The following is a 14,890-nucleotide window of genomic DNA, read 5'->3' as shown; positions in this document are numbered from 1 at the left end:
GGTATTCAAAGGTATATTGCCTTTGGACAGAGAATCCCCATTCATCTAATTGTTGTTGCCGTGCCTGTCAGGCATAAACCAGTTTAACACTTATAAAAGAGAAAGAAGAGAGAGGTCAGAAAGGACAGGGTCAGCCTTAGGAAAAAAAGAAGGGGGAGGATCCATTTTAGAGCAGGGTTTTGGATAGGTTAAAGGTCTTATGGATAAGGAGACCCTTCCCCTAGGTGACCCTAACCTGCTTGGTTCCCCAAAGAACTAAAGACTTGTGCAGGAGATGTAGAAGCATACCTGTTTAGACCCAGGTTTCCTAGCTTGTAGTGCCAGAGGGAAGAATGCAAGGTGACTTTCTCAGCTTTTCCTGGCTTCTGTGCCTCTGATGCATCCATTTCATTGTGTGGGAGGAGCAGTTGAGGGTTAGCCCATTGTTGTTAGTCCATAAGCCATTTGTTAGCCCGTAGTCCTTTAGAGGCCAAGGCTATCATAGGTGGTTCTCCCCCCCCCCTACACCTTCTTTTCTCCAGCTTCCAGCCTCCCTTTAAGACTCCTTGCCAAAAAAGCAACAGCAGAAGCCTCCTCCTAAAGCTAGCTGAAGAGGGCCGTCAGCAATTTGCAGGCTATGTGAAGGAGCCAAAGTAGTTAAAATACTTTAAAAAACACACACACACACATGCGCACATGTGCATAAGCACTCACCAGGAACTTTGGCAAGCATTCCTGTGGTCCTGGCCAACATGATCTCCCTTAGCAATTTGGAGGGCCTTGAGCATCTCTGAGAAAAGTCAGATGCTTGACTTGTTCATCCTGTCCTATCTGGCTGGCTCCAAGAACCCATAACGTGGCCTAAAATAGAGATGGATGCTCCTTTTTTGCTCACTTCAATTGCAAACTAGACAATCCTGTTTAGGTGACATCCTCAACAGGGTCGTGGGGGGGGGGGAGGAATCGACATCCCCATGAGCACTTGGGATAAGTTAAATTAAGTAACCCCAGTACAGGTAAACCTTCATTTAGCAACTGTTTACAGTTATGACAGTGCTGAAAAAAATGACTTTGCGACCAATGCCCACATGTACATCTTTTGCAAGTGTGTAAAACCAAGGAAAGCCGAAGTAAGATAATAGGCACCGTTGCAGTTTCACCTAGCAACCGCTTTGCTTAACGACCAAGCTATTACTCCCAATTGTGGTCATTAAATTATTTAACCTATGGGTGTGCTAGTTTTAGGTTGAGAGCTCCAGGCCTACAAGAAGTTAAATTAACTATCTCTGGTTAACCAGGCCATGCAAATTGCTCCCTCAAGTGGTTCCTATGCCCATTAGATCAGAGAATGAAAAAGTGTCACCCATACCCTTCCAAAATTGTGTTTTGGTTTCAATACCAATTGTGCCCCACTACTTTTTTGCTCCATTCTTCAGATGGGGATGGGGTAGGTGGAAAAATACAAATCCCTGAACTTCTTTTGCAGCATCTTGGAGGATTCATAAAACACTCACTGCCCTATCTGTCAATCGATTGGAGATTTTGTAATGCTGGTACATGAGAGTGCTTAATGCGCTAGGTGGTATCTCCCAAATGCCACCAATATTTGATTTCTGATTTGAGATTAGTGAGAGATTGATGTCTTGTCTTGGAGTGGTGCAAGACCCAAAAGTGACACTGGAAACTCAAAAGAGAACCAGTTTCATGTGAGGGAAACCAGGAAACACTGAATTCTTGTCCAGTTTTCGGCATAAAAGCCGGTTGGATGACTTTGGGCCAATCACCAAGAGATTTGTGAGTTCTAGTCCCACCTTTGGCATGGAAGCCAACTAGATGACTTTGGGCCAATCACCAGGAGACTTGTGAATTCTAGTCCCACCTTTAGCATGAAAGCTGGCTGGATGACTTTGGGCCAGTCACTCTCTCTGTCCAACTTATTTCAAAAGGTTGTTGTTGTGGGGAAAATAGGAGGAAGAAAGAGTTGTTATATTACTGAGCTATATAAGTAAAATAAAAGCAGTGGCTTCCATCTGGTGGAACTTGTTTGGCCCAAGCAGATTCTTCATTAATTTGCTTTCTAACTCACCTGTGCCAAATATCATCCATCTTTGGAGGAATAGATCCTCAATATACTATTGTGGTCTAATTTCTACAACGGTTTATAAGCACAGGAAGAAACAGTAAGCCTTTCCGAGCCGGGGAGAAATTGTCCCATTTCTCTCTCTCTCTCTCTCTCTCTCTCGCTCTCTCTCTCTCTCTCTCTCTCTCTCTCTCTCTCTCTCTCTCTCTCTCTCTCTCTCCCTCCCTCCCTCCCTCTCTCTCTCTCTGTCTCTCTCTCTCCCTCCCTCCCTCCCTCTCTCTCTCTCTCTCTCTCTCTCTCTCTCTCTGTCTCTCTGGGATCGAACACTGCAGACTAAATGGTGTAAAACCTTATTCTATTCCTTGTTTTGATGGCTACCAATCTATATACAGGTTTGTTTAGAAACTAGCCAAACTGCTGGGCCATCATGATGGAAACCATATAACTCTTGTTAAAAGGCTAGGATTTTTAATTGGCAGGGCAATCCGTTTCTTTTGACTTTCCTTACCTGCATTCATCCATTTGCTCTAAAATTGCCTTGCACTCGATCACAATAGATCCATATTTATAAGAACAAATTTGCTGCCCCTGTGTGGTACTCTGTTAGCTCGGGAGGGTCTTTCTTAATTGTGAGCTTTTAACATTGTTCCCATATGAGACTTCCATACATGGCGATTTTCCTAGCATTCTGTTATTTACATTTTCTGGACAGTGTCAAATTGGAGCAGATGTGAACACCTTCCCTCAGCTACAGGGAACTCCTAACCTCCCCCCCCCTTTTTTTTTTGCAGTCTTCAACCCCCCCCCCCTCCTTTGTTGAAAACTAGCAATGTACTTTGTCAATGTATGGAGGTAGGAAACTCACCAAAGTTGTAATGTACTTCTGGAAGAGGCTTAGGGGAGAAGAAGGAAAGGAAAGGAAGTTTCTAAACTTCTTTCCATAACTAGAAGAGAAAAATTAAAGATCTGAGCCCAGTCTTCTGTTATACATTTTTACTGCTCCCCAAGCACCAAAAAGGTCACCTCCTTCTGATTTAGATGCATCTATTTATAATCTTAGGATATTTGCATACTCAGAGAAACGGTCAGGGTTGGGGGGGGGGAGCTGCAAGCAAGCAGAAACATGATCTCCTTTTTATTGTCACAACAATTCTGTGGTGTAGGTTAGGCAGGAAAAAAGAAGGGATGGGTGGCATATGACTGTCCCAAGGCTACCCAGTAAACTTTCAGGGCAGTGTTTGGAATCCCAGTTTCTGCAAACACATTTATCCTTTTCGTACTCTAGTGATAATTCTAACTGGGAGTGTTTTAATGAGACACTGGGGAGCACTCTGGAGCTCTTGCTATAAAATGCTACAACTTGCTACCTGTTAAGAAAAAGTCCATCTGTCATAGGCTGGATTTGCACAACCCAGTGGGCCAGCAATGGCAAACCTTTTGTACTCGGCTTGTCAAAAATTCAGGAAATGCCTGCCTTGACTCTGCTGGTGTATTACACAGATACAGCCTCTCCGGACCTCCTCTCTGGACTTTATTGTCCAGATCTTTTGGAAGTTGTGCAAGAGGGCCCTGCTCTCTGGAGCCTCAGAAAATTGTGTGAGAACGCTTGGCGTGATTTTCAAATGCCTCAGAAGCTGCCCAAGAGCAAGGCCCTTGCACAGCTTCCAGAGACTCTGGAGGCCTGGCTTGTCACCAAAAATGGCTTGGTGTATCACCTGTGACACGTGTGTCATGGGTTCACCATCGCTGCACTAGGCTAAGCTAAAAGGACTCTGGGTATTTTATGGGTTAGTACATCGTATGAATCTGACATCGCTTTTGGTGCTTTGTTAACCTGGGTTTTAAGGTGTTATGTGAAAGTTAATCAGGAAGCTAAAGTCACAATTCTGCGCCTTTCTAGATTTGCAGGTTTAAAGATGGACACCCATTTGAATGAGATGGCATAAGCCAGTGTTTCCCAAACTTGACAATTTTAAGGCATGTGGACTTCAACTCCTAGAATTCCACAGCCAGCAACGCTGGCTGTAGAATTCTGGGAGTTGAAGTCCACATGCCTTAAAATTGTCAAGTTTGGGAAACACTGGCATAAGCCTTGGCTATTGTCTGTGCTGCCTGGAAATGATGGCAGTTGGAATTTGAGAATGCCTGGATATGAGATGAGAGTTCAGCAGGAGCTAAAGATCTCTGTGTGGTCGGCCATTAGGAAGGGAGTGGTTCCCTGGGATATTCCTGATGTTTTTATCAGTCATGGGAATGCAATGGCTTCTCCAATGCTTTTGCATGTATTTATAGTTTCTTGACATTCTCTTTTCCATAAGCATCCGGGTGGGTCAGGAACAGTCTTAACATACCTGAGATATTTCTTCAAAGAGGAAGCATTAACTCCAAATATAGCTCTTCCAGATCAAAACCCCACCTAAAGTCCAGCTTCAGGTAACCTGGCTCTGTGAGCAGAAACAGTAAACGACAAAAGGCCTTATTGCTTATTTCTTTGATTTTTGGGGAGAAGGGAACAGTGGAAAAAGTCACCAGTGTTGGGAATCTACTATTATGCTGGTCCTGAGTCTTTCTCAAACTTGATAGCTTGAAGATGGGTGGACTTCAACTCCCAGAATTCCCTAACCAGCCATGAATTCTAAGAGTTGATGTCCATACATTTATAGTTGTCAAGGTTGAGAAACACTGATGTAGACAAGGAAGAACTGAGTAAGAATGGGGTTCTTAATTCTTAACTTCTTAATTCTGGGGCTTAAGAGCAACTTCCACCAAATCTGTGTTTATAAGTGTCCCTATTCACCTAGTGCAGGGATAGGCAACCTAGACTGGCTGGCTCAGGAATTCTGGGAGTTGAATTCCATGAGTCACAAAAGAGCCAAGGTTGCCTACCCCTGACCTAGTGTATGTGTGTCTGTATGCATAAGTCACTCATGTGATCTTGGGGACCAAAGTTTCCCCAAAGCTTTTTTGGCACTATGACTCTTGAGCTATTATTTTCTTGTAACCCTGTGGTTCAGTCTAAATTTCAGACCTATGAGGACAGAATGCAGTCTAAATTTCAGACCTATGAGGACAGAATGACTTTCACCAACGTGTGATGTTGTGGTCTTTTTTCTGTATTCCTGCTGTTCTTCTGCAAACTACACTGAAAGAACAGGACTGTCCACAAACAAGGCTGTCCACAAACACATTAAATTTAACACATAAATAACATCAAGAAGCTTCCTGTGATCTGTGCTCTTTCTCTCTACCAGAAGCGCTACCTAAAAAAAGAGTAAGTAATCAAAAACTAAGGAGCTAAGTTTTGATTCCCTTGCTCAGGTCTGCAACCATCACCTGAGATTTACCTAGTAAACATGGTTTGTACCCTGTGAGACTCTGGGAGGTCTCATGTGCTGCATGGTTTCTCCTTGTAGAAATACATTTCATAAACCAGGATTGCCGGGAGCCTTATGGAGAGTGCAACACACTGAAGTAACGGCGCCCCTGCAGAAATGGACTCAAAGCATGGAACATAAAGCATAGAATCATAGGGCGGGAAAGGACCTCAGAGGTCTTCTAGTCCAGCCCCCTGCTCAAGGCAGGAAACCTTATACCATCCCAGTCAAATGGTTGTCCAGTCTACTTTTGAAAACCTCCAGTGATGGAGCACCCACAACTCCAGAAGGCAAGCTATTCCATTGATTAATTGTTCTCACTGTCAGAAAAATTATCCTTACTTCTAGGTTGGATCTCTCTTTAACAAGCTTCTACCCTTTACTGCTTGTCCTGCCCTCTGGTGCTTTGGAGAATAAGATGTGACAGCCCCTCAAGTATTGGAAGACAGTTATCATGTCTCTCCCCCCCCCCCAGTCTTCTCTTTGACAAGCTAGACCAGTGATGGCGAGACCGAGTGCCCAAACTGCAACCCAAAACCCACTTACGTATCGCCAGGTGCCGGGTGGGTGTGGTGGGTGCAGCTACAGAGGGCCTGGCAGACTGGGTGTGCGTAGCCACTGGATGGGTGTGGCTGCAGTAGTCATGGCAGATTGGGTGGGCATGGCTGGGGTGGGCGTGGCCACCTTGATGTTGCTTATGGAGAAGGACACCTGTGGGAGCCGGGCAGGGTTGGGGGAGATCCAGGGGGTCTCTGGTGGGTGGGATGGTGGGCTCCCCAATGGCGGCTCCAGGCTGGCTGGCCTTAGGCCAGTGATGGCGAACTTTTAGAGACCATGTGTGCTGAGGCAATGGTGCGTGCCCACAGAGAGGGCTCCATGTGCCGCCTCTGGCACGCGTGCCATAGGTTCGCCACCACTGAGCTAGACATACTTGGCTCCCTCAAGCATTCGTCGTTCAGTTTAGCCTCCAGACCAGTGTTTCTCAACCTTGACAATTTTAAGGCATGTGGACTTCAACTCCCAGAATTCCACAGCCAGCAATGCTGGCTGTGGAATTCTGGGAGTTGAAGTCCACATGTCTTAAAATTGTCAAGGTTGAGAAACGCTGCTCCAGACCCTTTACCATCTTTGTTGCCCTTCTGCGCACACTTTCTGGGATCTCAGCATCTGTGTTGTATGGTGGTGACCAGAACAGTGTGCAGTATCCCAAGTGTGGCCTCGCTAGTGCAATGTAAAGCAGCATTATCACTTCTGGGAATGCTGAGCTCTGGGAGGCGAAAGGAAGGGGGAGACAAAGGAGGAGCCCTGTAAAACCTGTAAAACCCTGTAAAACCTGAAGGGGGAGACAAAGGAGGAGCCCTGTAAAACCTGTCCCCCCATTTTAGCTTTTCCAGTTTCTCAAACTTTCTGCAAAGAATTTCTAGCCTCTGTCTGGCCTGCTTGCTTTGTTTCCTTTCCTCCCTGGGTGTTCACACATATACCTCCCCCCTTCTCCCGCTTGCCTCTTTCCCTCCTTCTTAGCTTTCAGTGCATCAACACATCTTGTTCCTGTAGCCAACCCTCCACCTTCTGCAGGAAAAGCTGAATCTCCCAGGAAACAAGATCCTCAGCCCTGGAGTTCCCCTTCCACTAACAGCACCTCCCTGAAGAACAGGAGGGAGGCGGGGGGGGGGGCTGGAGGGGAGAGGTGGAGTAGCTTTGGGCCATAAATCCCTTCTTCCCACTGGATTCTACGTGTTTCTCGTCCAGCCGGTTTCTAAAATCGGAACAGGTCTGGTCGTCCCTGTCCTTGCCTCTCCTTCCTGTCTGCCATTCCCCAGCCGCTTTGGGGAGGGCGGGGTGACTTTGTAGGCAAGTCACCAGAGCAGCAGGAGAAATCCAAGGGCTTCAAGTGTGAGTGTTTTCGTGTGTCTGCGTCTACCGTGGAAGGCTATGACTCTTTGAGACTGCAGCACCCCTTCCCGGATTCGTCACTCTGTTCCGTTTCTATTTTCCATCTTGTTTCTTTTCCTTTCATTCGTCTGAAATGGTCTAGGCGGTTTCCTGCTAGAGCAGGGGGTTGGACTAGAAGACCTCCAAGGTCCCTTCCAACTCTGTTATTCCGTTATTCTTCCTTCAGCAGTCAGGACTGTGGGAGCTCCTAAACATGCTCAGATTTGGTGTTGTTTTGTCCCAATCCTCATTCCGATCCAATTAAGGCTTCCTTTATTTGTAATTATTTCTTTGAACCTTGGCACATTTTAGAAGCTGCCCAGAATTGCTGGAGTCTTCTCTATTACCTGTGGGTGGTGCTGCTTTGGTTAATGAAAGAATTCACTCCTGGAGAATGAGTTCCACTGCTAAAATAGATATTTTTTTATTTGTTTGTTTGTTGAAGCAAAGGACCAAATTGGGTGACAGCTGGTCCATTTATTCAACTAACACACAACACTTCCCATCGCTAACCCATTCCTGCCTTTACCGACTGAAGGGATGGAGGGGACTAAGTCATCTTCTCCTAGAGAACATTGCGCAGAATAGACAGTGGTAACTGGTGAATATTTATCTGCCATCAGCTGCACATGGTAATACGGAGCTAGACAATGTTGGGGGTGAGGTGGGGGGGCTTGTTTGGAATTCCTGAAGCATGCCGAGAGCACTGTCACAAAATAGATGGCCACAAATTCCCACTGACCAGAAAGCAATCAGGTGAGGTGTTCACTACAATTTCCTTTAGCTCCCTCAGATGCTTTTTACTTCTCTGGCTGACCTTTGTCTTTTTCTTCTCGCCACACTTCCTCACAAAACATGGGGGGTGCTATCGGTTTTATTTTCTCAGAATGCCCATGGGGCCTTCTATAAAAATGATACTGTAGGCTTAGCTTAGCAGCAGGCTTGTTTCTCATTTGATTCCTTGTTTAATTAAAAGAAGGAAAGGAAGGAGGGAGGGAGGGAAGGAAGGAAGGAAGGAAGGAAGGAAGGAAGGAAGGAAGGAAGGAAGGAAGGAAGGAAGGAAGGAAGGAAGGAAGGAAGGATTAGGAACCTGGCAGATGCTTAGGAAAATGTCCAGGACTCTTTGATGCCCATTGGCACTAAGTTGCCAAATGCAAATGCTGATGTTTCCCAAAGATGTCTGGGAAACATCTTTAGTTGAAAGCAAGGAGATAAATTATGAGATTCTTGGTGATCTCTGAGCATTAAGTAACTAGGTTACCTTACTAGATGGCATTATCAGTGCTCCTGGTTGGGTAATGAAACATCTGCAAAAACAAACAAACAAACAAAAAAAACAACCAAGCTCAGATAGCATCAAGAACCTGACAGTTCAACCCTGAACTACTAACGGAGGTAAATTAATCAGATCCAGGAAGATGCTGTCTTTCAGCCACAAAATCCAAAGAGTGCTTTGGACCAGGTGTGGGTGTGCACATGGTGGTGTCTCCTTAAGAAAGAGCATCATTCTTTGGGCTCAGTGGCTACATAGAAAAATATGTATTTGAGTTAAGGAGGCTGGCAACATGTCCGTGCCCATCCAAAGTATCCTGTCACACCCTGTCAGCACCTCCTTAACTAAATTGGGTATTTTATTGGAATTGTGCTGCAAATGCAAGCTTGGAAGAGTCACTGATTGTTCAAGGGGTTGTCAATAGGAGTAGTGTGTATATTCACATCTACTCCAAAGCACCTTTATAACTACAGTAGATCACTATATTTGACTAGCCTAGCTCCTTTCTATCATCTAGAGCAGAGTTTGTCAACCTTGGCAACTTTAAGATGTGTGGACTTCAACACCCAGAATTCCCCACCCCATCCTTATTTAGATCATTGGTTCAGTCCAATGTTGAGCAAGCCACTCAGAAATGAAGTAGCCTTTAGCAAATATTTTCCAGCCTATTTTGTAAAACATCCGAGAATTCACACTATCAAAACTCCTTTTGAATATTTAAAGGTTAGAAACTTTGCTGAGTGAGCACGAGATTCCAGGAGGCCATTTATTATTAATAGTATTGTTGTTGATGTTATCATTATCAGCAGCAACAATTGAATTTATACCTTACAAAGTCTATTCAAGTTCCTGTTAGCTTACAAACATTTCAAGCCTCCAGTGAACAACCTCAATAAAAACAATGAAATGGGGGCTGCCACCAAGAAGAGCAGGTCAGCCTATACTCCAAAGCACCTGAAGGCAGGACAAGAAGCAATGGATGGAAACTAATCAAGGAGAGAAGCGACTTAGAAATAAGGAGAAATTTCCTGACAAATAAAACAATCAATCAGTGGAAAGGCTTGCCTGCAGAAGTTGTGAGTGCTCCATAACTGGATGGGCATTTGTCTGGGATAGTATAGGGTCTTCTGCTTGAGCAGGGGGTTGGACTAGAAAACCTCCAGATCCCTTCCAACTCTATTCTGTATTTCTTTATTGGGAGGGCACAAGAAATACCTGAAATAGGGCATTAAAATGTCTATAAACACTTAACAAAAATCAGCCAATACTTATAATTAAATTACAACCAATAAGTGTTACAATCTCTCATAATCACACAGAATCATAATTCTGTGCCCAGAGTGCTAGTCTACTTTTTGGAGAACAATTGTGCAGTACACAAGACCTTCTCCAAATATGCTGTATTCCTACAGATTGTCATGGCTTTACTATATGTTTCTTGTGCTAATTTTGAGTAGAAGTTGTTGAGTGGGGGTCTTCCAACTTGGCCCTTTTATGACTTGTGGACTTCCACTCCCAGAATTCCTCAGCCAATCAAGCTGGCTGAGGAATTCTGGGAGTTGAAGTCCACAAGTCATAAAGGGGCCAAGTTGGAAGACCCCAGTTGTTGAGTGATCTATCAGTAAGCATGCTCCTTTGCAGTGCCCTTCTTCTTCCTTTATTCCTTGTGGATTTTCAGTATCATAGAAGGTTGGAGAATGGATCTTTTTGATGCTTCAGGATTGCAACTTGAATCCACAACTGATTTCATATTGATTAGTTAAGAGATCTCCCTGGGAATGGAACATGAATGTCTATAAACATGTCCCAGCAGTTTGATACTAATTGGATAAAACAGATAATGCGGTTTTCCCAGTATTTCCCAGGTTTTGATTGAGAATGGTTTGATTTTATCTTTGTTTTCATAATATGCAATTGATATTAGAATTTGCCCTACCGTTCCTATGTGTTTCCTTTGTCAAATGGCATGAATATGTGGCCAATTTTCAGTAGTCCTGCTTGGAGGGAGCTCCCAAAAAAGAGGGATTGGGACTACAGGTTGCCCATCTTGATTGTGCAGTCTGGCCACAGTGAGGCTTTCTGAACACTTCCTGGTCTGGCTATCCAGTTCAAGAAAGTCTTGCTGGCTTGTAGATCCTCTTACATTCTCACAGGATGGGTTTGACTCAGTTTGTGGGGCATTGCCTTCCATTTTGAGAATCCAGTGAGAATGTATTCTAAGAGGGATCTACAAGCCAGCAAGAATTTCTTGAACTGGATAGTCAGACCGGGAGGTTCAGGAAGCCTCACCTTGGCCAGATTGCCAAAGTGAATAAAAATATGACTTTGTGTGAGCCGTTGCATCTTAACACATCTGGATTTTGGCCCCCATTGCTCTGTTTCCTCTTGGCCTTCTCCTTTCCATCAGAAACAAATCATCCTTTTGCCTGTCTGGATGACTGAGGACCAGGACCCAGGAAGGTTGCCTGTCCCCTCTTCTTCATCCTTATCTCTCCTACCTTCTTGATGAGACACCTTCCTTTGATTCTCCTTGCTATTCTCTCCCTGGGCTGCTTCAACCGAGACAACATTGCATCTGCTTGGCTTTAAAGACCTTGGGGTGGGCAGATATCCAGCAAGTCCGCCCAGCAACCAGTTTGTGTGGCTGAATTAACTCTCTGCATCCTTCAGGCCTGGAGGCAGGAGAAATTTATTGGCTTTGATGCCAAGTGGGGGAAGCAATGGAGGGGACATGCAGGTGAGCAGGAAAAGAAGGCTTTCTTTCTTTCTTTCTTTCTTTCTTTCTTTCTTTCTTTCTTTCTTTCTTTCTTTCTTTCTTTCTTTCTTACCTCCATTCTTCCTTCTTTCCTTCCTTCATTCTTCCCTTCCTCCCTGGGCCAGTGTGGGTAGGATCATCAGTGGAAAGCAGTATCTCAGACATTGTGGAAACTGGTTGTAAACCAGCACCAGGAAGCTCAGTATTGCTCAGGTGAAAGGTCTCAGGTGCAACTGGAACCTTTTCTGAAAGAAGCTGCAGTGTTATCACTAATTACAGTCATCAAGGAAGAGATGGGAAATGTGTCTTAGTACAGGGGAGGTCAACTCATCCCCACCCATCCCTATTTTTGCATATCCCCCAAGCATCTTCTCCCAAGACTTCATTGCTCAAAGCAGGCAGCAAATGTCTGTTAATTAATGTGCTAAACCTAGTCTCCACACTCCCCAATCTCCTCAAAATGGACAGCAAGATGCAACCTTACCTCTTCCCCTGACACCTGCGATACACATATGCATGCATGCAAGCAAGCAAGCAAGCAAACATCTTTACAAAATGAAAGATCTGGACTTCAAAACAGGGATGTGTTTCTATTGGAAAGCACTTCTCTACCTTTCTTTCACCCTGGATTTAGAATGTCCTTGGACTATGATTTAAAAACAAAAACAAAAAAACTAATGGAGTTTTGATTGCACCTTTCCAGCCTCCTCTTGACTTTTTTGGCCACTGTAGATACCCTGGCCTGGATCTCTTGAGCAAAAGAGGAGGCGTGCAATTGGACAAGGGTCTGATGGGGATGCTGTGTCAATTATTACTGTGAAGATCCAGTCATAAGTCACTTTTTTCAGTGCTGTTATAACTCTGACCGGTCTCTAAACAAATGGTTGTAAGTTAAGGACTACCTGTAACCATACTGAGATGATGGCTTTAGTAGATCAGTTGGAATTGTCAACAGAGTATCAAATTTTCAAAAGCCTCAGAACTTTGTGTCCAGCAACTCCCCCGAGATAATGAAGCTATCAAACTTCTTGGACTTCCCCTGTTCTCCTCCATCTGCCTTCTCAAGATCATGAGCAAACTTCAGCTTTTGGCTTCCTGCAGCAGAGACAGGCTTTGCTCTCCTTCTGTTCCAGTCTCTGCCCAGCCCAGCGTCTCCCAGATTGGGGAACGCTGCCGACCCCTCTTTGTGAAAAGCCAAACTAGGATGAGGTAAGCAGCCGTAAGCCGCTCTCCTTTTTTTTTTTTTCCCCAAGCCACCCTCTTTGGGAAACAGGCAGGCTATTGTCTCTCTCCGGCCTTGGCAGGCAGAACTTGAGGAAGGGGAACGGCCTCCGTGCTGTGGCAGCCGCGTCCTCTACCCAGAGACAGCCGGGCGCTACAGCTGCAAGGCAGGCAGCCGAGCCAGGAGCCTTGGCCTGAGGGAGCAGTGGCATTTGCGTCAGGCGTAACCAGGTGGAACTGCAGCATCCCAGGAAGGGACTGGAGCTGAAAGCAGAAAAACAAATGAGAAGCAGAGCACGAGGAGACCAGCTCAGGCAGGAGAGCAGACCTTATTTTCAACACGGCCCGCTTTGAAGGAAGCCTTTGGAAAGCCGGATGGATCAGAACCACTGGAAGAGAGAAGCAGAGTCCCCACGTTGGGTGTGTGTTGGTCTGTAGGCGTGTGAGTGGTGGTGTTTGGGGGTGGCGGGAAACAAAGCTGGCCCTGGGAAGCCGCTGAATTAAGTCCTCCTCTCCTCGCTAGATCTTTTATGAACTGCAGCTTTTTGGCCTCAGCCAGCCTTTAAGGTGCGCTGTTTCACCAGCCCATCTGTTGGTTGATTTCACACAGTGCTTTTCCCTCTCTTTGGTTTGTGTCCCAAATGTTCTCCCGGAAGATGGTCTGGGTGAAGAAAGAACATTGCAAGAAGAGGAGGACGACAATGGCAAGGAATACCTGTGTGATTGTCTGTATATTAGGTGGATTGAGAATATTAAGAGTGGGAGACTCTCCGCAAAAGAAGGAAACAGTAACTTACTTACCTGTGTAAGCTCATGTCTGCAGGGGTTTTGGATTTGGCCTTCACCCTTCAGAAGACCAGAAGCTGAGCCAGCAAATGCCTCAAGCTGACTTGTTTACAGGGTTCATCTCCGATACCCTTTGAAGCCCTAGAATTCAAAGCTTAAGTTTTTTTACCTTATTTTTATTAGTCTAGCCATTTTGAATGGTATCTTTCAGAAACGCTAATCTTTCTGGAGTTCTCCAAGACAGCAGCACACCAAAAAATATTACAAATAATAAAAGTTTAAAGGAAGCAGGTTTGTACAGATCTGGTTTCAAATCAGCAGGTTTTAAAAATGTGCTCGTTTCTAACCTGGGAATGAGCTTTCCCCAATTTTGTGGTGCATTGCGCGAAAGGGAGAGATGCGAAAGACGGATTTAATCTTTCAAATCAGAAAGGGCAAAGAGCCAGTCAGCTGTTTGTGAAGGTGCTAAGTGCCATTAGAATCAGAGATGTGGTGTTTTTTTTTCCTGGTGTCCTATGTTGTTGATATTGCAGTATGTTGTATGGGCTGCCTTACGGAACAGAAAGTGAGAGAGTGAAGTTTTAACAGCAACAACAACAGCAGCAACAACAGAAAGAATAAAATGCTGAGCAAAGGATAATGGGATAAATATGCTCAAATGCAGTTATACGTTTTGGCTGTGCTGGTGACAGGATCTGGCTTTTTTGTTGTTGTTGTTTCGCTAAAGATTTTGTTGCAGACCAATTCTGTCAGGTTTGCTCAGGTCAATATGTTTTGCAATCAGATGACCGATTCAGACTCATTATTCCATACCTTTTTACCCTAAGAATAATAAGTAGAGGCATGTATTGAAGCTGCTGTGTTCCTCCTTCAACACACAGCCTGCCCTTTCAAGCTAGTCTAGGTCACTTTGCAGCTGTTCTTTATAGTCTATGATGGTATATCTGAGGCATGTTCCTCTCCTCTTCTAAGATACCAGCAACCTGCTTCTCTCCATCCCTATTGAAGAGAATAACAGAATAGCAGAGTTAAAAGGGACCTTGGAGGTCATCTAGTCCAACCCCTTGCCCAAGCAGGAAACCCTGTACCACTTCAGACAAATGGCTGTCCAGTCTCTTCTTAAAAACTTCCAATGTTGGAGCATTCAGAGCTTCTAGAGGCAGGTTGTTCCACTGGTTATTTGTTCTAACTGTCAGGAAGTTTCTCCTTAGTTCTAGGTTGCTTCTCTCCTTGATTAGTTTCCATCTGTTGCTTCTTGTCCTTCCTTCAGGTGCTTTGAAGAATAGATTGAACACCCCCCCACACACATAAGGTGATTGTATTTCGGCTTTCATGTAACTGTTGGATGATAGATCTTAAAAAGATATTTTTGCAAAGCATAGTTGGGTGAACACACGAGTCCAGTCTATAGCCGTGATAAAGGAGGTAGCTTCTTCATTGAGAAAGGAATAAAGCTGCTGGTGATGTTGGCCTGTACAGGTAGTCCTTGA

At 44.8% G+C, this 14,890-nt stretch overlaps 1 protein-coding gene across 11 annotated transcripts in view; it reads left to right on the top strand.

Annotated features, from left to right (window-relative positions):
* Nucleotides 1-14,890, top strand: part of AHDC1 (AT-hook DNA binding motif containing 1) — a 226,288-nt gene that overhangs the window by 153,787 nt on the left and 57,611 nt on the right. Inside the window, exon 1 of one of the 11 annotated variants that reach the window (XR_005555622.1) lies at nt 7,196-7,326. The exons of 8 other annotated variants lie outside the window; for them this stretch is intronic. The gene's annotated coding sequence lies outside the window, so the exon portion shown is untranslated. Of the gene's footprint in view, nt 1-7,195; nt 7,327-11,257; nt 11,376-12,841; nt 13,035-14,890 lie in introns of those variants that run through there. 2 more of the 11 variants (XR_005555623.1, XR_005555621.1) reach the window with 2 other exon arrangements.

This window comes from Crotalus tigris, unplaced genomic scaffold (genome assembly GCF_016545835.1).
Source record: "Crotalus tigris isolate CLP2741 ecotype Arizona unplaced genomic scaffold, ASM1654583v1 scf7180000017628.32516253702:7417878, whole genome shotgun sequence".
NCBI lineage: Eukaryota > Metazoa > Chordata > Lepidosauria > Squamata > Viperidae > Crotalus > Crotalus tigris.
This window is presented reverse-complemented; position numbering and strand designations above follow the sequence as displayed.